The 23,179-nt window shown below is 39.4% G+C and overlaps 1 long non-coding RNA gene and 1 other non-coding gene across 2 annotated transcripts; one reads left to right on the top strand and one right to left on the bottom strand.

Moving 5' to 3' along the window:
* Window positions 1–848: 848 nt before the first annotated feature.
* On the bottom strand, window positions 849–21,916 carry LOC125163434 (uncharacterized). Its single transcript, XR_007151459.1, has 3 exons — window positions 21,896–21,916; window positions 20,025–20,100; window positions 849–1,370 (listed from the first exon to the last, which is right to left on the bottom strand). It is a non-coding gene; the product is annotated as an uncharacterized LOC125163434 (long non-coding RNA).
* On the top strand, window positions 7,293–7,399 carry LOC125164995 (U6 spliceosomal RNA). Its single transcript, XR_007151904.1, has one exon. It is a non-coding gene; the product is annotated as a U6 spliceosomal RNA (small nuclear RNA).
* Window positions 21,917–23,179: the final 1,263 nt, after the last annotated feature.

Raw genomic sequence — 23,179 nt, 5'->3', positions numbered from 1 at the left:
CCACCTACCTACAAGGCTCTGTTGTCTACAGCCTAGTATCTCCACTTTTAATCCTTACAACTAAGGAGACACTGGGTTAGGATCTGCAATGGTTATTTTTAGACACATGACCTACAGCCAGTGTTCACAGCCAACAGCTGTGGTCCACAGTTGATCTTTATTTAGGATAGGCAATGGAATCCTTTCAAGACATAAATTTAACCCTGTTCATTAGAATCCCAGGAGAGCTATTTGAAAGACAACCTTCTCAATGGCGGGGCCATTCGGATTTGAATGATCTGGTGTCGGGCCAGGTGCTGATGGTCTGGTCGGCTTCTCTTCCGACCACCCCCCATCCCCAGGTGCATCCAAAGTTGAGGCCCACTGTCCTTGATGAAATTTAAAGCATTTTATAGTATTGAGTTTTTTCCTCAAATTGAAGAGGGAAGCAACTATGTAAGTGCAAAAAGATGAACTTTTCCCCATATTACATTAAGGAGAAAACTTCCTTGAACTTTCTGTCCAGAGCTTTCTGATTGTTTTCAAAGTCCATTCTTTGCTTAAATCATGCTGCTGTTCTACTACCTGAGATGCTGGTATTCAAAGAGAAAAAAGTCATGGTTTTATTGGATGTCATGGTAACTTGTCTCCACTGAAGCAACTTTTAAAATATAATTGCCATGGATAGATAGATGCTTGAGTTTTTGAGTGGATGAGTACCAAAGCAAAGCATGGACTTGGCAGGGTTTTAAATAAGAATGGGTGCGAGGTATTACTCCCTGGAAAGCCACACATGCCTACCCTGCAATCAAATACATATGTTTTTTTTTTTTCTCCCTAATTTTACATAAACAAGTGAATTACATATCTCAGATGTAAAAGGAGCCATGATTCTAGGACAGACAGAATTCAAAGCTAAATGTTGGCCTGTTAGTGTAGAACCTGGAAAGGAGATTTACATATTACACAATCCTGTGTCAAACCAAAACTTGCTCTGTGAGATCTGAAATAACATCTGTGTAGATATCCCAAATCTTTCTAATCCAGTATTTTTCTTTAATAGAATAGGAATTGTTTTACAGACAATCATCATTTCTGTCTAGCTTGTTCTTGGCTGGTTAGAGGATTTGATAAATGAATCTGGTTGTTTTGATACTGTTCATTGTCATTCTTGATTGCGTAGAGATGGATGATCTTCCCTCACCTTTGCAAACTGTGAAGTCTAAATTGTTTTAGCCTCTTTCCACAGAAGCCTGGCCTTAATGCTTTATGGTTACTTTCCTCTGACCCTTGTGACTAAGTGCCAAATTTCTGGCATAAATCCATTGTAGCTTGGTAACGACAGTAGTGTGATGTAGTTGAAAACATAAGCTTTTCCCAAGGACAGGTGCCTGAGGAAAGTTAATAAGAATTTTTAGTTCATAGTTGTTGGATTAAGTAACGCATATACTGTATAGAAAGTGATTACCACAAGACCTGACACATAGTAAGTGTTCATTACAAATACCAGCATTTGCAAAAGGATGTTCTTTCCTGTTTGTCAATATTCAACTTAGTTATCCTTATTTGTTGACTAAAGTACAGGAAAATCGTTGATCATCTTTTCCTAGGTACTAACAGCTCAATTTTTTTTTCCCTAGTATTTTACTTTACACTTGTGAGAACTTTACATTGTTTTCCCTTTTCTCATAGTAGAGAAAACACCTATAATACCTCCATCCTCCATGATCATTTTGACTTTTACTAGTGTTAGCAAAGTTGGCAGATTGATGCTTGCTGTTTAAAGCTATTTAGGAGATGTGATATTAGGCCAGTCCCAGTGTCCTTCCTTCCATCCATCTGGTAGTTAATGAATGCCTATCACATTTTTTACGGGCTAGTAAAGGAGACAGACAAATCAAGAAATGAGTGCAGCAGTGGTTTATAACCCTCCTAGGAGTTGGTACACATTTCTGTTTGGATGGACTAAGATAAGTTTAACAGAATGCTCACTTGAGTTTGGAAAGAGAAAAACCAGTTTCCTAGACAGACAGAAGGTAGCATGTACCTAAAGGCACAGATACATGAAACATGTATTCAGGGACCATGTAAACTAGTGTGAATAGAATCTGGGAAATGAGGCTGGGGATCAGAATAAAGAGTGTTAGATGACTTACTAAAAGATTGGATTTGGCTTTGTATAAGCAAAGGAGAGTTATTGAAGAAATAGGGAAGGATAAGTGAGAGAATTCTATTAATATGATGAGGATGGGGAACAAGATTGGAAGCTTGCTTCCAATCATCAGAACTAGTAATATGACTCAAGCTGAGCTAATAATAGCCATCATTGAACTTTTGCTATGTGCCAGGCAATGTAGTAAGCACTTTGCATTTGTTAGCTGATATAATTCTTGAAGAGATCATTCCCATTTAACAGAAAACTTGATCATAGTTGCTTACGGTCACATAGGTTATTAGTGACAAAGATCTGCATTCAAGCCCAGGTGTGTCTAACTCCAAAGTGCTTGCTTCTGATGAATGTAACCTTTGGCAAAAAGTAGTAAGGACAACAACATTAAGTATGGGGAGGAGAGCAAGGATACAAGAGACGTTAAGAAGGTAGGACATAGGTCAGCTGATTTGTTGGAAGGCAGAAGGCAACGCAAGGAAAAGTAAAAGTTCATGATGTCCGTCCGGGGTTTGGACGTAAAACACTTTGCCTTGGACAGCATCATTAAACAGAGTTGGAAAAAAGAAATTGAGGGGAAAAAGGTCTTTTCAAAATGAATTATAGGCGTTTATAGGACATGTAAATCCCAGAAGATTAGTAGGCAGCTAGGCAGATGGGTCTGATGTTTAGAAGAGAGCTGACTTATGTCGATCTTGAAGAGTTAGTTGTGAGTGGTGTGGCCTAGACAAGACTCACAGGGAAAAAACAAAGGTGATAACTCACAAATGCCAAGAGAAGCGGGTAGAGGAAGAGAAGCTAGCAAAAGAGACCAAGAACTAGTATTAGTTAAAAGAAAAAACTAGAAAACAATGCTGTTGGGGAATCAAAGTTTTTCAAAGAGGAGGATCAACAGGGTCAAAATCAAGACACTGCGTCAAGGTGGCAACATTTTAGAAGGTCTGAATATCAAATGTTTGCAAGGAGGTTGGAAAACAACATAGGAACTCTCAGGCACTGTCTTCGGGAGTATAAATTGGTATAACTTATGAGGGCAGTTGGTAGTATTTATTTACTAAAATTAAACATGTGCATAGCCTTATGAACCAGCAATTCCACTAGGATATATATACACACACATATATATGCCCTGTAAACATTCCTTCATATTTGCCAGAGAGACATGCAAGAATGTTCATCACAGTATTGTTTATAATAATAAAATTTGGAAATAAAGTGTCTGTGACATAAGAATGGATAAGTTGTGCTATATTCATTTAAGGGAATGCTGTACAGTTAAAATGAATAAGCCAGCATTAAGTGAATCAAATTACCCTCCAAAATGGTGGTTATTTAAAAAAAAAAAAAAAGGCAAGTTAAATGGCCTCATTTCTTGTATGTAAATTTTTTGATGTAAAACAATAGTGTGTGGTTTATGGATACATTTATTTAAAGTAAAGGGGTTTGTTAAAGTGTATTTTCAGAGAGAGAGAGAGAGAGAGAGAGTGAGTGAGCAGGGGAGGGGTAGAGGGCGAGAGAGAATCCCAAGTAGGCTCTGTACTGTCAGCACAGAGCCTGATGTGGGGCTCGACCCCAAGAAATGTGAGCTCATGACCTGAGCCAAAATCAGGAGTCAGATGTTCAACCAACTGAGCCATCCACGTGCCCTAAAGTAAAGGTTTCAAAGGGTGCCTGGCAAGCTCAGCCAGTGGAGCATGTGACTCTTAATATTGGGGTTGGGAGTTCAAGCCCCATGTTGGGTATATTTTAAGATTTTAAAAATAAAATCTTAAAAAATAAATAAAGGCTTAAAAAACAGGTTTGGGGGGGCGCCTGGGTGGCGCAGTCGGTTAAGCGTCCGACTTCAGCCAGGTCACGATCTCACGGTCCGTGAGTTCGAGCCCCGCGTCAGGCTCTGGGCTGATGGCTCAGAGCCTGGAGCCTGTTTCCGATTCTGTGTCTCCCTCTCTCTCTGCCCCTCCCCCGTTCATGCTCTGTCTCTCTCTGTCCCAAAAATAAATAAACGTTGAAAAAAAAAAATTAAAAAAAAAAAAACAAAAACAGGTTTGGGAATTACAAAAACAAAATTCAGGACAGAGGTTCTCTTTATAGGAGGGAGAGGCACATTGGTAGCCTATAATTTTTATTTCTTAAAAAACATTTAAAAAAATTTTTTTTAAGTTTATTCATTTTTTGAGAGAGAGAGACAGAGTGTGATCAGGGGAGGGGCAGAAAGAGAGGAAGACACAGAATCCGAAGGAGATTCCAGGCTCTGTACTGACAACACAAAGCCCGACGTGGGGCTTGAATTCACAAACCATGAGATCGTGACCTGAAGTCAGACACTTAACCAACTGAGCCACTCAGGAGCCCCTTAAAAAACATTCTTAAATGTGGCAAAATGTTAATTAAGATTTTATGTCTTTGTTAATTTTGGATCTATATAGGATTTTTTTTAAGTTAAAATAATAAACTATTATATTTTATACCCTACTAAAAAAATGGCTAGATAAAAATGCATCTACAATTAAAACAAAGTTTTCTTGGGTTTGTATACTCTCCAAAATGACATGGTATTTTTACTGATTTACCAAGAATGATGAGAGAATTAAGGGAAGTCCACCAGGATATGTGACACAACTTTTTAGGAGGAAAAGTGGCTCCAATGATATCTAAAACATTACTACCCTTTGTAATTTCCAAAGTGCTCGTATGTAGGTATTAATCCCTTCTTTATAGATGAAGGTATATCTCAGACATGTTAAATGACTTGCTAAAGACACCCAGCTGGTAGTAGTGAGCGATGAGTTAGGTGTTCAGGTTACAGACCTGTAGATGTTAGAGCGGGAACTTGAACCCAAGTTTTTTGTTTCAAGGCAGGCTAAACTATGCTGTGTTCCTGGACCCTACTGTTTTGCCCAGAGAACTATTACTGAAGTTAAATACTTTGTGCTATTTAGAATTTTGGAAGAGGGGCGCCTGGGTGGCTCAGTCGGTTGGGTGTCCGACTTCAGCTCAGGTCACGATCTCACAGACCGTGAGTTCGAGCCCCGCGTCGGGCTCTGGGCTGATGGCTCAGAGTCTGGAGCCTGCTTCCGGTTCTGTGTCTCCCTCTCTGTCTGCCCCTCCCCGTTCATGCTCTGTCTCTCTCTCTGTCTCAAAAATAAACGTAAAAAAAAAAAAAAAGTAGAATTTTAGAAGAAAGAATTGTTGAACTATGGATGTTTTCTAAACTATGCATTTTTATACAGTATTTGTATATCCCTTTTGATACATACAACATACTTTAAGCTGACAGTTCTTTTTTTTTTTTTTCCCCATAAACCCCTGTTATGCTGGCATTGGGATTTCCTCTTGCAATGAGGAACTACATCTTTAAGATGGTGAAGGTAAGTGTCTAAGATCATTTACCAATTCCATGAATTAGAAACTATCATCCGTCTCTCCCTTAAGTGAAATACAGCGTCCTGCGAAAGAAACTACTCTAGAAGATAAGATGCCAGTAGTAAAGTGGCCAAGAGCTGTATGTTATAGATGTATTGATTATCAGAAACTGCCAAGCTTTCTTGCTAAAGTATTATAATTAGAAGCCAAGAAAGTAGGGTCTATCTGTCTAACCTTTCATCCAAACCACCATATTCTACTTTAGGCCAAAGAGTGAGTTCTCCTAAGTAAAATGAGGGAAAACATTGCCATTCTTGAAAACTATTATAAACCCACAAATTCTAACGTTTGTTAGATTTTGCCATGAGGAGGTCCTTCATCAACTTGGTAATAACAGTTTCCACAGAGCAGTGGGAATTAAAGCCAGGGAACAAGTTAAACAAATGGGAGATCAAGACCTAGACTTCAAGAGAATGTCACTTTTTCAAGATGCTTTGGAGATTAAGGTGGAAAGGAGAGATGGAGGGCAGAAACCAGAAGGAAATAAGGGTAAAACAAAGGGTCATGACAGTTGACAGATCTGAGCATGATTGTAATTTGAATGAAAAAGAACTTGTAGAGAAGGAGAGGGAAAATTGATGGAGTCAGACCAGGCCCCAAAGGACACAGAAAAGGTGGGTCTTGAAAAAAATACCTTTTCTCAGAAACTAAGGGAATAAGGAAATGGTTATAAATAAATTTATAGCTGCAAGAGGAGAGGTTTTTTTACTATCTGGCTTCAATATTTTTTGTGAAGTAGGAAAATAGCTGATGTAATTTGTGGAGTAGGAGGGAGTAAAAAAGGGATTTGAAGGGAATGGAGCCAGTCTGGAATAGACAGTAGATTAAAAACAAAGGCATTGGGGCGCCTGGGTGGTGCAGTCGGTTAAGCGTCCGACTTCAGCCAGGTCACGATCTCGAGGTCCGTGAGTTCGAGCCCCGTGTCAGGCTCTGGGCTGACGGCTCAGAGCCTGGAGCCTGTTTCCGATTCTGTGTCTCCCTCTCTCTCTGCCCCTCCCCCGTTCATGCTCTGTCTCTCTCTGTCCCAAAAATAAAAAATAAACGTTGAAAAAAAATTAAAAAACAAACAAACAAACAAACAAACAAAACAAAGGCATTAATCGTGGTGTTAACCACCAAACTGAGTTTGGAAATCATGAAAGTATAGTGGCTTTATCATTATTTCTAGCATCTCAGCTGAATGGCTTATAGGCCAGGCATATTATAGGACTGATCCAGAATTGTGAGTTGGATGACAGAGGAGAAAGACAAGGATGAAGGGGATTGAGGGCACTGATGACAGGCAGAATATAGCACTGTTCTAGGAATGTGATTTGGAAGAAATACCAGGAAAGGAAAAAAAAAAAAAAAATGGAAGGGGATTGAAAACATTGGTGAGAGAGTAGGTCATGTGACCAATTAAGAGATTTAGGCCAGATATGGAAATGGGACCAAGAATAAATTGGAAGAAAAAGCAGTCTTACAGGAACAGAGCTCTCGATGAGATTCTGGATCGGGCATACTGGAGGTAATATGAATGGAAAGAGAAGGGTATTGCAATCAGAACTACTCTATAACAAAGTAGAGAGCATGGCCAAGGGAATGGGTTGAAGTGGCCTTAGAACTGTGATTCTTGGGTGTTTGACAGACCATCCACAGGAATGTTGAAATACCTTAGGAAATGAGGAAGTAAATTGAGATTTAAAGGCTTTAAGAAAAAGAGAAAAAGGATCTTTACAGTTCAGTGCTCACTTTGGCAGCACATATACTAAAATCAGAGCGATACAGGGAAGATTAGCATGGCCTCTGCATAAGGATGACATGAAAATTCATGAAGCTTCCATATTTTTTATGCTAAGCAAAATAAATCTGAGAAAGACAAATACCATATGATTTCACTTATATATGGAATTTGAGAAACAAAACAGATGAACATAAGGGAAAGAAAAAAAAAGGAAGCAAACTATATGAGACTCTTAACTATAGAGAACAAACAGTTGCTGGAGGGAGGTGGGCAGGGGATGGGCTAAATGGGTAATGGGTATTAAGGAAGACACTTGTGTTGAGCACTGGGTGTTATACGTAAGTGATGAGTCACTAAATTCTCCTGAAACAAATATTGTACTATATGGTAACTAGCTACAATTTTTAAAAAATTGTTAATGTTTGTTTATTTTGAGGGAGGGAGGGAGAGACAGAGACTGAGTGGGAGAGGGACAGAGACAGAGAGGGAGACACAGAATCCGAAGCAGGCTCCAGGCTCTGAGCTGTTGGCACAGAGCCTGACGCAAGGCTCAAACCCATGAACCGCGAGATCATGACCTGAGTGGAAGTCGGACGCTCAACCGACTGAGCCACTCAGGTGCCCCTAACTAGAATTTAAATAAAAACTTGAAACAAAAAAGATCCTTACAGTTCAGTAAAAAGTGAGACAAAGATAAATATACTCAATGACAGATGAGGAGTGCCTTGATAGATGCATAGATGGAAAACAGTGGCAGCCCAAGGGAGCAATCATTAGCAGGCTGCCTGCCTGAGGTGGATAGAGAAGGCAGGGAGCCTTCCTGGCTATTTCTTCTGTTTCTCTGTTTATTTTCCTTCCACTCTATGTGCATGTCTATTTCCATTCTATGCCCATTTCCTGAAATATATCCAAGTGTGCTTTTGTTTACTCCCATGATATCAGTACTGAAGAGTTCCAGGTCTCTCTACTGAACATACCCCATATATCCAGTTGCCAAATGCATATATATTCTTGGGTATACCGTGAGTCCTCCAGCTCAACAGGAGCTAAAATTGAATTTTATAATCTTTTCCTCAAAACCTGCTCCTGCATTTTTTGGGTGCCGCCATCCACTCAGTTGTCAACTCAGCAACATCTTTATTGTTTTGCTCTTCCTAATTCTCCACAGTTAGTGTTCAGCAAGTCACATTAATTATATCTGCAAGACATCTTTCAAGTGCACCTACTTCTCTTCACTTCCATGTTTATAGCCCTAGTTTAACATCATCTCTTCCTGAATTACTCCAACAACTTTTATTTGGTCTCCTTGCCTCTAATCTTATCTCCTTTTAATCTATTCTCCATACTGCAACCAGAATATTATTTCTAAAATACAAATCCAATTATTTCATTCTTTGGCTTAAAATCCTTCAGAAGCTTCCCATTGCTTCTAGAATAAAATAGTTGGCAGGGCACTGCAGTCTCATGTTGCCTTACTTCCAACCTCATCATTTCATCACTGTCATCCTCTTACTTAATGTTTCCACCAGATAAACTTGCTTCCACTGGTGTTCCCTAAACCCCAGGTGCTCCACTGCTCTTCTGAGCTTACATCATTTCTGTACCCCTGCCCCCAGAGCACCCAGTACAGTGTATTAAAATGCCTAGTTGTTTGTTTCCCTGACTAGAATAATCTCCTCAGGGGAGAGACCAAGTTGTTTTATTTTTGTTTTCCGTGTGTGTGTGTGTGTGTGTGTGTGTGTGTGTGTGTAATACAGGGGAGCCTTTAAGATGAGGTGGTCATAGGATACACAATCACCTGCCTGTGATTGAGGCTGTAATGTAACTGATTTGGGCCTTCTATATGTTCTTTGAATAGCTCCATAAAAGAGAAATTAGGGGTGCCTGCATGGCTCAGTCAGTTAAGCGTCCAACTTTGGGTCAGGTCATGATCTCCAGGTTCGTGGGTTCGGGTCCTGCATCGGGTTCCGTGCTGACAGCTCAGAGCCTGGAGCCTGCTGTGGATACCGTGTCTCACTCTCTCTGCCCCTCCCCTGCTTGCACTTGTCTCTATCTCTCAAAAATAAATGACTATTAAAAAAATTTTAAAAAGAAATTAAACACCATCCAGATTATTTTATTTATTTTTCAGTTTATTTATCTATTTGGAGAGAGGCAGAGTGTGGGGGAGGGACAGAGAGAGCCTGACACAGGGCTCGAACTCATGAACTGTGAGATCATGACCCAAGCCAAAATTGAGAGTCAGACACTTAACCAGGTGCTCCCAGAGTGTTTTAACAATATACTCAGTATTCAAAAACCAGGTAGCAATGTTGTCTCTATAGTTTACATCTAAAGGAAGATGTTGTTTAAAATTAAACTTTCTCTGTCAATGAATGGCCTGTTTTTATATTATTACATGAGGTAGTAACAGGACTATTTATTCCATTAACTACTTATACTCTGAATTTAAATATTCTCTAATATTTGTTCTCTAATAAAGTTAAGTAATTTCAATCTATAGAATAAGATATTGTGGGCCATTTTACCTTATGCAAGGTACTTACTCTTTTAACTATAATAGTGTATAACTAATTATACAAGTTCTTTTGTCTTTATCATCATGATTACCTTACATGGTCCAGAAATTAAAACACACACACACACACACACACACACACACACACACAGATCTTATTAAAACTTTACACTAATCTTTTACTCAGATTTGGCATAAAATGGTATAAAGGATGAAGTTGGTCCTCAAAGGGAAGTGCATTTTTTTAAGTTTATTTATTTATCTATTTTGAGAGAGAGAGGAAGAGAGAGAGTCCCAAGCAGGCTCGGCGTAGAGCCCAATGTGGGGCTCAATCTCAAGAACCATGAGATCACGACCTAAGCCAAAATCAAGAGTTGGTCGCTTAACTGACTGACCCACCCAGGGCCCCCCCAGGAAGTGTTTTTTTTTTTAACATAATTTTTTTGTCAAGTTAGCTAACATAGAGTATACAGTGTCCTCTTGGCTTTGGGAGTAGATTCCCATGATTCATCACTTACATACAACACCCAGTGCTTATCCCAACAAGTGCTCTCTTGAATGCCCATCACCCATTTTCCCTGGCCCCTACCCCTCCCACCATCAACCTTCGTTTTTCTCTGTATTTAAGAGAAAATAATTGCATATTTAAAATGTACAATGGGTACATGTACACACCCATGAAATTGTCAGCACCAAGTAGTAAGCATATTCATCACTCCAGAAAGTTTCCTTATGCCTTTCTGTAATCCCTCTCTCCTACCCTTTCCAGCCTCCAACTAAAGCTTTCTATAGCTATAGATTAGTTTGAATTTTCTAGAGGTTTGTAAGTGACATCATACAGTATTTACTTTTTAAAATCTGATTTCTTTCACTCAGCATAATTATTTTGAGAGTCACTTTTGTTGCATATATCAATGGTTAATTCCTTTATATTTTGAGTACTATCCCTTTAGAGATGCTGTAGAAAAACCAATGTTGAGCTTTCTCCTGTTAGAGAAGAAATTATTATGAAGCATTTGGACTTCTTTTAAACAGTTAAATGAACCTTTCTGACCAAATAAGGTTATTAGTCTGTATTAATGTTGTGCCTTGGGTACTCTTTCATTATTGCTCAGGAACATTCGGTTAACTTTACAGACTATGTGGTCAAGAGGACCACATTGGCTGCTTACTGAAAACACGACCTTTGAAAGACAAAAGAAAGGGCCGCATTCCTTTCTTGTTGTACAAAGTCTTTCTCAAATAGAATATTGGCACATCATAATTAAAAAGCTGGAAATCTACATGATCAATTAATCTTCAACAAAGCAGCAAAGGGTATCCAATGGGAAAAAGACAGTCTTCATTAAAGAATGTTGGGAAAACTAGGCAGCAACATGCAGAAGAATGAAGCTGGACCACTTTCTAACACCACACACAAAAATAAACTCAAAATGGATAAAAGACCTGAAACCATAAAAATCCTAGAAGACAGCATAAACAGTAATTTGTCTGACATCAGCCATAGCATCATTTTTCTGGATATGTCTCCTGAGACAGAAGAAATAAAAACAAAAATAAACTATTGAGACTACATCAAAATAAAAAGCTTCTACACAGTGAAGGAAACAGACAAAAGTAAAAGGCAACTTACTGAATGGGAAAAGATTTTTTCAAACAACACATCCAATAAAGGTTTAGTATCCAAAATATACAAAGAACTAATACAACTTAACACCCCAAAAACAAATAATCCAATTAAAAAATGGGCAGAAGGCATGAACAGATATTTTCCCAAAGAATACATGGCTAACAGACACATGGAAAGATGCTCAATAACCCTCATCATCAGGGAAATACAAATCAAAACTATAATGAGATATCATACCTGTGAGAATGGCTAAAATCAATAACACAAGAAACAACAAGCATTGGCAAAGATGTGGAGAAAAAGGAATCCTCTTGAAGTGGTGGAAATGCAAAGTGGTGCAGCCACTGTAGAAAAGAGTATGGAGGTTCCTCAAAAAGATAAAAATAGAAGTACCTTATGATCCAGTAATCACACTACTGGGTATCTACCCCAAAAATTCAAAAACACTAATTCAAAGGGATCCATGCATTCCGATGTTTATAGTAGCATTATTTACAATAGCAAGTTATAAAAGCAGTCCAAGTGTCCATTGGATGATGGATAAAGAAGCTGTGCTAAGTATATATAAAAATGGAATATTATTCAACCATTAAAAAGAGCAAAAATCTTGCCATTTGCAACAGTATGGATGGAGCTAGAGAGTATAATACTAAGCGAAATAAGTCTGTCAGAGAAACACAATACAATATGATTTCATCCATATGTGGAATTTAAGAAATAAATGAGCAAAGGGAAAAAAGACTAACCAAGAAACAGACTCTTAACTATAGAGAACAAACTGATTATTACCAGAGGGACTCCATGCTGGGTGTGAAACCTACTTAGAAAAAAATTTTGAAAAGGCAAATAATAAAATGAAATGATACATTAAAAAAAAGCTGGAAAACTTTTACATTTATCTATGCACAAACAAATAAAAGATTTTCACCATTCTATAAACATTCCTATGCTTTCCCATGCCAAGCCTTTTCTCATACTTCCTATTCTTCTGAATATTCTTTCCTCTATTACCAACTAAGCCAGTTCTGCCCATTTTTTAAGATTTTTCTCAGCTAAGTAGAATTTCTTTTTTCTCTGATCTTTCATAGCACATTCCATCTTTCTTGTAGCCATTTTTATATGTGTGTTATCTTAAACTTTGAATATTTACCTTATTGTTTTTACTGTTACAGTTGAGCCTTGAACAAACATAGGTTTGAACTGTGCATGTCCACTTATATGCAAAATTTAAAAAAATTTTTTAAATGTTTATTTTATTTTTGAGAGAGAGGGAGACAGAGCACAAGTGGGGGAGGAGCAGAGAGAGAGGGAGACACAGAATCCGAGGCAGGTTCCAGGCTCTGAGATGTCAGCACAGAGCCCCACACTTGGCTCAAACCCACGAACAGTGAGGTCATGACCTGAGCCAAAATCATGAGTCAGACGCTTAACTGATTGAGCCACCCGGGCACCCCTACAGATTTTTTATAGTATAGGAGTGTAAATGTATTTTCTCTTCCTCCTGATTTTCTTCTTTTCTCTAGCTTACTTTACTGTTAGAATATAGCATATAATCCATGACATACAAAATTTATATTAACAAACTATGGTATCATTAAGGCTTCCTGTCAACATTGTAGGCTATTAGTAGTTATGTTTTGGGGGAGTCAAAAGTTACATCTGGAGTTTCGACTGTGTCGGGGCTGGCACTCCTAACCTCCATGTTGTTCAAGGTGAGAAGCTTTTTAAGGTTAGAAGTCAAGTTTATTCATCTTTAAATACACCCGCCATGGTGTATACTAAATGCCTTGTACATAGTCGGTACTTAATAAATATTTGTTGCATGAGTGAATGAATCTACCGGTAAGAAGCAGGAAAATTGTAAGTAGTTCCATGATTTGACTACTTGAGAATAGTGTTAAGATTTCAAAGGGAGCATTCATCGAACACTTAAATACGTTTGGAGCCATGTGAGCTTTACACATGGCCCCACCAAAATTAGAAATCAGGATTGTTACCATGATTCTGTGGCATGTTCTAGGCTTGTAGTCTAAACATGAGAATGGGCGCTTTTGATATGTGAGGGGCATGTAGGATAAAAGAAATTCATCCAACATGAAATGGATCTTCATGCTTGGCACACACATCTGACATTAGTGGCATAGTCTAGCCTCATCTTACCTCTGCAATCCGATTTCCCACAATTCCTCTAGACAAAACTCTCTTCCAGCCAAACTGACTCATAGACCAACCTGTAAAATCTAAGCTTTTGCTCATTCCATTAATGTAGCATGGAATTCACCCTGTAATTCCCATTCCTTTCCATAGCCCAACATATTTTTCACTTTCTTTGTGAAGCACCCCTTGCCACAGTGATTGATGCCCCCTTCCTAGAAGTTCAACTCCTATCTTACTATTCACATGAGAACATCTGATGTTTGTGACAACTCAAATTTGTTTTTAGTTCTTGATTTACTTGGCATTTTTATTTATAGAGATCTTTGCTCCCAAACTGGGTCGGGACCTGGGACCATGTATTTTTCTTATATCTTTCACTATACTGGCCATAAAGCCTTGCACAAAGGAAAGCTCACTGAATATTTATCTATTTATTCATTTATTTTTGATGTTTATTTATTTTTGAGACAGAGTGCAAGCAGGAGAGGGGCAGAGATGGAGGGAGAAAGAGGATCTGAAGTCGGCTCTGAGCTGACAGCAGAGAGCTCAATGTGGGGCTCGTGAACACCTCACACCCCTCATGTGTGAAACTCATGAACCTGAGATCATGACCTGAGCCGAAGGTGGAATGCTTAACTGACTGAACCAACCAGGTGACCCTCACTGAATATTTATTAAATGAATGAGTTTTATCTCAACTAGAAATATGTTATGAACACTTTATATATGCCCTTAATTTGATTAGCACAAGGTGGCTAATTTCCATAATCAAAATCAGCCTGTAAGGTAACAAAGAATTTGTATTTCCATATGACTTGACATGATTTTTACAAATGACCAGCTAATGGATTGCTTCAAGTAATAGTATATTATGTTAGACAACAGGAATAATGTGGCTAAAATGCAGGTTCAGGAACTCTGTTTTAGAAGTTTATCCACTGGTAATAAAGCTAGGGGAGATTAGTTCACACAAATGTCTGAATAAATTAGACTGCCAGCTTAAATGTATTAACTTACCACAAGAAAGGTCATCATACAGAGTGACTAATCCTCTTTAAACAAGTCTTAGGTCAGAAGATGTCTCAGTGAGCCAGAGTAAGAGACCAGAAAGTGCTCAATAAAAATCACCAGGTATTTCAATTTGCATTTTGGACTATAGGAGCCTTACTGCTGGAGCCTAACAGCTGGAAAGTCTAACAGTTTGCATCAGGTTAGAAATTAGATAAATTATAAAAGAAAAAGCTAATAATTTTTATCATTTGCCACAAAGTCCTGGGCCATTAGAAATTAAGTCAAGATATGAGTACTGCTCTAGGTCAGACATTTAATTGATAAGACCCCACCCCTACCTGCAGCAGCTGTATCTCATGGGCAATGGATCTTACAGCCTAGAGGAAACCCGGTGTTTGCTAAGAAGCAGTATCAGTAGCGTATGTAGTGTTTCTGAGGTCTCCAAGGTACAGGTGCCACTTGTTTTGTACTTTCATTTTGAATTTGGTAGTTGTGAGACAAATTCAGAGGCTATGGTTAAGTTCAGTGACATTTTTAAAGCAATTCATGGTTATAGGATCTTTCCAAAATAAACATCTTTACTGCTGTTTTCAAATCCTTTTAGAAACTCTAATTCTTCTATTATGTAATAGCCAATACTTGGAAACGGTCGAAACTAAATTCAAATCTCAGAAACCCGATGAATTACAGCCTAGCGTTCCAAAAGAATAATCAATCCAGTATGGTTAACATAACCACCCCAGGTGGTGGTAGAAAAGGTAGTCTTCTCAAGGGAAAGCAGAAGGCTTTCTGTTTAAAGTCAGGAGGTAGAAGGAGTATTTTGTTGCAACGATGAGAATATAGGTGAGTTTGTTCCAAATAGGCTGGAGTGCCAGAGGGCCCAGGGAAAAAGAGCAAGAAGGGTCTGGTAGGATTGCAGAGCAGAATGGGAGAGGACGACCACCTGGAGAGTCTTGTATTGGGGAGGGGCTGAGCATGATAGGGAAGTGAGGATTCACTGGCCCTACAGGTCTCAGGGAAATCCTTCGGAATGAGGTTTGAGAACTGGCCCAAGCAAAGGCCTAGGAGGCATCAGGATTTTGAGGAAGGAAACGGTTGGCAACTTGGTCTGGAGGTACATTCCTTTCCACCCTCGCTGGTGTTAGAGACATAATGCTAGTAGCAATCTTTATTCAAGTTTCTTTCATTTACTCAACATGTATTGATTGAGCATCTCTTATGTGCCGGGCACTGTGCTAGACTCCAGGGATGGTGTTACAAGACATGGGTATGGCCTCAGTCCACAGGAAGCATAAAACACAATGTGAGATATAGGCCCGTTGCTGTGGTCTGAATGTGTTCCATGTGAATTCATATGTTGAAATCCTAACCCTCAAGGCTGATAGATTACGAAGAGAAACCTTTGAGAGGTTATTAGCTCATGAGAGTAGAGGCCTCATGAATGGGATTAGTGCTCTTACAAGAGAGGCTGAAGAGAGAACTTGCTTACCCTTTTCACCATGTGGGGTTCCAAAGAGAAGGCTGCAACCCAAAAGAGGGCCATCACCCACCCCCGGCACTGGAAGTCTGACATCAGACTTCCAGGCTCCAGAACTGTTAGGAATAAATGTCTGTTGTTTATACCCACTGCTCCCTCCCCGCCCCCACCCCAGTCTGCGATGTTTTATGGTAGCCCAAATGGACTAAGAAAAAAAAGAAATATAAGACAATTATATTGTATATGATGATAGGAGAAGTGCAGGGTGTAATGCAAATATGGGCAATTGGGGTGGGACACATAACCCAGATTTAGGAAGGTCTGGGAATCCCTCATGGAGGGGGTGCTGGATGAGCTGAGACCTAAGGTGTAAGTGTGAATTAGCTAGATGAGGAGGGGGACAAAGAACAAGGGAAGAGGAAATAAGATTATTTTAGGCAGAGAACAGCATGTGCAAAGTCCCAGAGACAAGAGAAAAAAAGGCTGAGGCACTGAAAGAAGCTTGTTCCTGCCTTGTGGGGTGGTTGTGAGATTTAGCTGTGTCTGGCACAGAATAAGTGTCCCATAAATATCAGAAATTATTACCATGCCTAGAGCGTAGAATTGAGGGTGGGTGAGAAATAAGGCTACACAAGTAAGCAGAAACCAAAGTGAAGTCCTGTAAGCTATGACACCAGGCATTTAGACTCAATCCAGGAGTCATTGGCAAACCACTCACAGATTGTCAATAGTAAGGGAGATTTCATGCCTTTGCAAATGATGGGCTGAGACTAGCAGCAGGGAGACAAGGCAGAAGATTGATTTAATTGTGGCCTGAATAAGATAGGGGCAATGAAGATGGAGAAACATGGATGGATCTCAAGAGATATTTAGAAGGTAGCTATGTTAGTTTTCCCAGGACTACATAACAAATTACCACACTCTTATACGTTCAAAACAACAGAAATTTGTTCTTTCAAAGTTTCGGGGGTCAGAGGCTGCAGTCAAGGTGTTGATAGGGCTGGCAGCCCTTGGTGTTTCTTGGACTGGAGCAGCATCACTCCAGGAGTTCCCTGCACCATCACAGGGCCCTGCACAAGGTCTTTCCCCCTCTGTCTGGGTCTCAATTCTCCCTTTCCTTCCACCTCTTCTTTCTCATATAAGGTTACCAGTCATATGATCTTGTCTGAGATCCTTAACTTAATCACATTGCAAAGATCCTATTTGCAAATAAGGTCATAGTTACCAGGGGTTAGGACTTAGATATATTTTTTGAGGGAGGGACACAATTTAATCCAATATAGTAGAATTAATGGGACATGATGATTAGCTGGACTGGGAGTGGGAGGAGCTGAAGGAGAAGGAGAAACCAAGAAAAAAACCCATGAACACCTGGTTAAGTGAGGGCACCATTCACTAAAAAATAAGTAACACTGGAGGAGAAATAAGTTTGGAGAAGGAAGATGACATCTTTATTTTGGGGCACTTGTAGAAATCCAAGTGGGAATCAAGCAAGCACTAGGTCATGTAATCTGTGAGTCCAGCAGAGGGGGATGTGGGCTGGGCACACGAATTTGGGTGGTAATTGAAGCTATGGACATGGGAAAGATCGCCAAGGGAGATTTTGTAGAATAAGAACCCAGATCAGAAAGTTGAGTTACACAAACTTTAAGGGAAGGGACAAGAAGGGTAGCAATCAGGGAAGTAGGAGAAAAACAATAAAAGAAGTACATCTTGGAAAAATTTAGGGAAGAAAATTACCAAAGCAGGAGTAAGGTGTTTCTAAGGACTTTTGGAGAAACTAGAATGAATGAGAGGTGATGCAATGCAAAGATGGTAAAGAAGTACAGTAAAACCTTGGATCACAAGTAACTTGTTGTGTGAGTGTTCCACAAAACGAGCAAACATTTCTAATAAATTTTAACTTGATAAATGATCAATGTCTTGCAATACAAGTAGTACATGACACCGAATGTCACATGATCACAACTGAGCCAATGGTTCTTGAAATTCGCTTTGATATAGGAGTCCTCTGGATTACAAGCATGTTTCTGGAACAAATTATATTTGCAAACCAAGGTTTTACTGTATTTCAGAAAGTTTGACTTTAAAAAGCAGGAGAGAGAGATGGGCAGCTGACTCGAGATGCAAACAGAGGAATTTTTTTCTTCTTTTCAGTTTTATTTAAAATGGGAGAGACTTATGTAAAGGCTAAGTCAAGATCTTTAAGGAGGCAGGACATATGGGAGACAATCTCAGACAGGAAAAATCATCATCTCTTCTTCTAAAAGGGAGGAAGAGGGGAAAGGAAGACTCTAGAAGCAGATGTTATGATCCTTAATTTTAGAGATAAGAAAAAGTTTATTTATTTTTTTTAATTTTTTTTTCAATGTTTATTTATTTTTGGGACAGAGAGAGACAGAGCATGAACGGGGGAAGGGCAGAGAGAGAGGGAGACACAGAATCGGAAACAGGCTCCAGGCTCTGAGCCATCAGCCCAGAGCCCGACACGGGGCTCGAACTCACGGACCGCAAGATCGTGACCTGGCTGAAGTCGGACGCTTAACCGACTGCGCCACCCAGGCGCCCCAGAAAAAGTTTAAATGAAAATGTAATTTAATAATTTACTCAAGCCATACCTAATGTGTGATAGCTAATATGTGAATTTTAACTCAAGACTAAGGTATTTTCATGCTTACACTGTCCTCTAAAAATATAAAGCTGGAAAATAAAGAAAATAACACTTTTACAATAATTGTATACATTTTTAAAAATGTTTTTATTTATTTTTGAGACAGGGAGAGACAGAGCATGAGCAGGGGAGGGGCAGAGAGAGAGAGGGAGACACAGAATCTGAAGCAGGCTCCAGGTTCTGAGTTGTCAGCACAGAGCCCGACATGGGGCTCGAACTCACAGACCGTGAGATCATGAGACCTGAGCTGAAGTAGGATGCTTAAACGACTAAGTCACCCAGCTGCCCCTTTGTATACATTTTAAAATTTAATTTATTTTCGGGGCGCCTGGGTGGCTCAGTGGGTTAAGCGGCCGACTTTGGCTCAGGTCACGATCTCGCGGTCTGTGAGTTCGAGCCCCGCGTCGGCCTCTGTGCTGACAGCTCAGAGTCTGGAGCCTGTTTCGGATTCTGTGTCTCCCTCTCTCTCTGCCCCTCCCCCGTTCATGCTGTGTCTCTCTCTGTCTCAAAAATAAATAAAAACGTTAAAAAAAATTTTTAAATTTAATTTATTTTCAAGCAAGATGGTACCTGAGAAAAAGCTTTAATTAGATGATAATTCAAAGATATGCCTTCATTTTGGGAGCAATTCTGAAAGACTTTCTGGATTTCCATAGGGTTTCAGAGGGTAAAGCCACTAGTTGTTTCAGATTTCTAATTTCACTTCCAATAGATTTACCCCTAGCACAGGATTTACATTTATTAGCACTTACACCATTTGGTTTTGAGGTGCAAAGTCAGAGACTATTGTCCTGAGAATTTGGGCAAGAGCTAAGAGAGAGAGGGGGGTGGGGGTAGTTCATGAATAAGTGCATGTAGTGATGTTAACTCTAAGCTCTGGGATCAGAAAACTTAAGCAGAGAGCATAGCATAAAACTGCAGCAGGGGAACCCAAGTAAACCTATCCATAGTCCAAGTCTCTGACAGAAGAGTCTCTACTATCTGGACCCTGGAACAACTCAAAGTAAGTCTGTTTTTACCTGGACAGGATTCTTACAAGGCATAGGGGGTAAAGTTATTTCGCTTCCCTCTCAGGAAATGTTTATACTTTTTTTCCAACCATGAGGAACATGACATTGGGGATATGCCAAGAATTGTCACCAAAAGCAGTGAAGGAAGAGGGGTTCGCATATAGTACGATGGCACAACAGAGAAGGTTCAGGAGAGGGAGGTGGACCTCGCAATGCCTGGCTCTGCCCTGCCTGTGCAAACTTGGGTAAGTCACTTACCTTCTCTGAGCTTCAGGATCCACATATGTTAGATGCGGATAAATGAGAGTAAAAACAGGATCTACCTCATAGGTTCCTATGAGAATAAGATGAGATAATCCATATAAAGTACTTGGAAAAAAGGGCTCAACAAATGTTTGTTACTATTAATAAGTTTTACCAACAGTGTGACTTCAGTCAAGTGGCTTAAACTTTTTGCTTTTATTTCCTTAGCTATAAAATGATGAATAGAACTAGGTGATACTATATATTTCTTTACAATTTTAGAATTATGATGTTGCATGTATTATTTCTTAAGGTGATAGCAAAGAAATAAGAAACTTCTCTGTGGTAGCCACCAGGTGGCAACAGTGAAGAATTTAACTGTCATCCCATTTTGGGGGAAAACTAAACTAGTTTTTCAGTATACAACTCAAAAAAACAAACAGGGGGCGCCTGGGTGGCTCAGTCGGTTAAGCGTCCGACTTCAGCCAGGTCACGATCTTGCGGTCCGTGAGTTCGAGCCCCGCGTCAGGCTCTGGGCTGATGGCTCAGAGCCTGGAGCCTGTTTCCGATTCTGTGTCTCCCTCTCTCTCTGCCCCTCCCCCATTCATGCTCTGTCTCTCTCTGTCCCAAAAATGAATAAACGTTGAAAAAAAAAAAAAAACAAAAAACAAAAAAACAAACAAAAACCTGTTTAATAATCCTTAATTCTTTTTTTTTTTTTAATTTTTTTTTTCAACGTTTATTTATTTTTGGGACAGAGAAAGACAGAGCATGAACGGGGGAGGGGCAGAGAGAGAGGGAGGCACAGAATCGGAAACAGGCTCCAGGCTCTGAGCCATCAGCCCAGAGCCTGACGCGGGGCTCAAACTCATAGACCGCGAGATCGTGACCTGAGCTGAAGTCGGTCGCTAAACCGACTGAGCCACCCAGGCGCCCCAATAATCCTTAATTCTTATTTCAAGGGAGCTACTGTTAATATTTTGATGTATAACCTTCCATCCAGGTTATTTCTCCACCTATATATGTAAATTATTATTTAAAATTTTTACATAAATGAGGACACTGCTAGATACACTGTTTTATAATCAGCTTTAAAAACAAACAAACATAGAAATATATGGTGAATACCTTCCATAGCAATTAATGTAGTTCTACATAATTCTCAAAGCTTCCATGGTATTCCACAGGTATTTGTTTAAGCCATGATTGGTTTGAACCATTCTCTACTTGTGAAACAACCGATTGTTCCTGTTGTTTTGGCATTACAGACACTGCTTTAATAAACAGTTTTGCCGTATTGTCTATTTCTCAGGAAAAAATTCTAGCAATGGTACATCTGGGCTAAAGGGTATATCCTTTTTTTTTTTTTTTTTTTTTTTTTAAAGCTTTTGATATATACCACCAATTTGTCTTTTCCTACGTTTTTGTGTCTGGTAGAGCAAGGTCCCTTATCAGTACCTTTCTTCAGAATTTAATTCACTGTTCTACAGCATTTATTCTTCCTGATGACATTTAAAATCTTTTTGTCAAGTCTTCTTCCCCCTTTCCCATAAAACTTTAGGGTTTTGATTGATACTGTGTTAACTTCATAGATTAACTTAGGGGGAATTCTTACAATATGTTTTTCCATTCAACAACATGGTATACTTCTTTATTTATTCAGTTCTTTTGTCAGTAAAATTTGAATGTTATTTAGTTTTGGATATCTTATATTTTTTTGTTATTTATAATTATGATCTTTTTCTGTATTTTTCAAATGGCTTTTGCTATCTGTAGAAATACTATTGTGGTTTTATAATTGGTCTCATTACTGAACTCATTTGATTGTCCTAATATTCTTCAATGTATCCATTCACTCATTCTATAAATATTTATTGGGTACTTACAGTGTGCCAGGCACTATTCTGGGTCCTGGAAATAAGTAAAAAAATCTGTTCTTAAGATCTTTATAGGGGCGCCTGGGTGGCTCAGTCGGTTGAGCATCTGACTTTGGCTCAGGTCATGATCTCGTGGTTCATGGGTTTGAGCCCCATGTCGGGCTCTGTGTGGGCTCAGGGCCTGGATTCTGTCTCCCTCTCTCTCTGCACCTCTCCATGTCATGCTCTATCTCTGTCAAAAATAAATAAAACATTAAAAAAGTTAAAAAAGAAAAAAGATCTTTCTACTCTCCCGAGAGGAAATACTAAACAAATAAACATATGACAGGGTGATAAGTGCTAAGAAGTTGGGGGAAGCATAATAAGGGATAGAAAGTGACCGTGAAAAATACTATTTCAGATAATGTGTTCAAATAAGCACCCTCTGAGAAGTTCAAGTCTGAGGAAAGACCTAAAATGATGTTGCTTTTCTTGGGTTTTGCAGGTAGATATTTTATATCATCATGCTCTTTCTCATCTACAGTAGGATTTCCATGTCCCTGGAGGATTGTCCAGCAGCAAGACCAAAGATTTAGTCTAGAAAGGTAGCCTCCAAGGTTCCCAAAGTTCCTGGATTTAAATAATGGCTCCACAGATCCTTTCAGCCAAAATCCCAACTGGATTTTAGAGGCACAGACTTCAGTGTGCTCCTGGTAAGTCTGCTCCCTCCACACTCCGCCACCCCATCATGTCTTCCTACTTTATCAGTATAAACTGCCTAAGAGAACAATCCCAAGGGACTAAATTACATCTACAAACTGCTTAAAGAACAATCTCAACAAGCTGTAATTATACCTCCCTTAAAAAAATGAGATATAGCCCTATCATATCTCATATGTCTATTTACCTCTTTTTTAAAGTTTTATTTCTTTATTTTGAGGTGGGGGCAGGGAGAGGAGAGAGAGAATCCCAAGCAGGATCTGCATTGTCACAGCACAGAGCCCAACATGGGGCTCAATCCCACCAAACGTTGAGATCATGACTGGAGCCGAAATCAAGAGTCAGACGCTTAACCGACTGAGCACCCAGGCACCCCCTATTTGCCTCTTTTAACAGGTCAAGTTCATATACAGATTCTTTTTTCTTTTTAAGTTTTTTTTTTTTTTTGAGAGAGAGAGAGAGCAGGGGAGGGGTAGAGAGAGAGAGAACCCCAAGCAGGCTCTGTACTCTCAGCACAGAGCCCAATGTGGGGCTCGAACCCCCGAATTGCGAGATCATGACCTGAGCTGAAATCAAAAGTCAGTGTCCTAAGCA

The sequence above is a fragment of the Prionailurus viverrinus genome, chromosome B1 (genome assembly GCF_022837055.1).
Source record: "Prionailurus viverrinus isolate Anna chromosome B1, UM_Priviv_1.0, whole genome shotgun sequence".
NCBI classification, from domain to species: Eukaryota; Metazoa; Chordata; class Mammalia; order Carnivora; family Felidae; genus Prionailurus; species Prionailurus viverrinus.
This window is presented reverse-complemented; position numbering and strand designations above follow the sequence as displayed.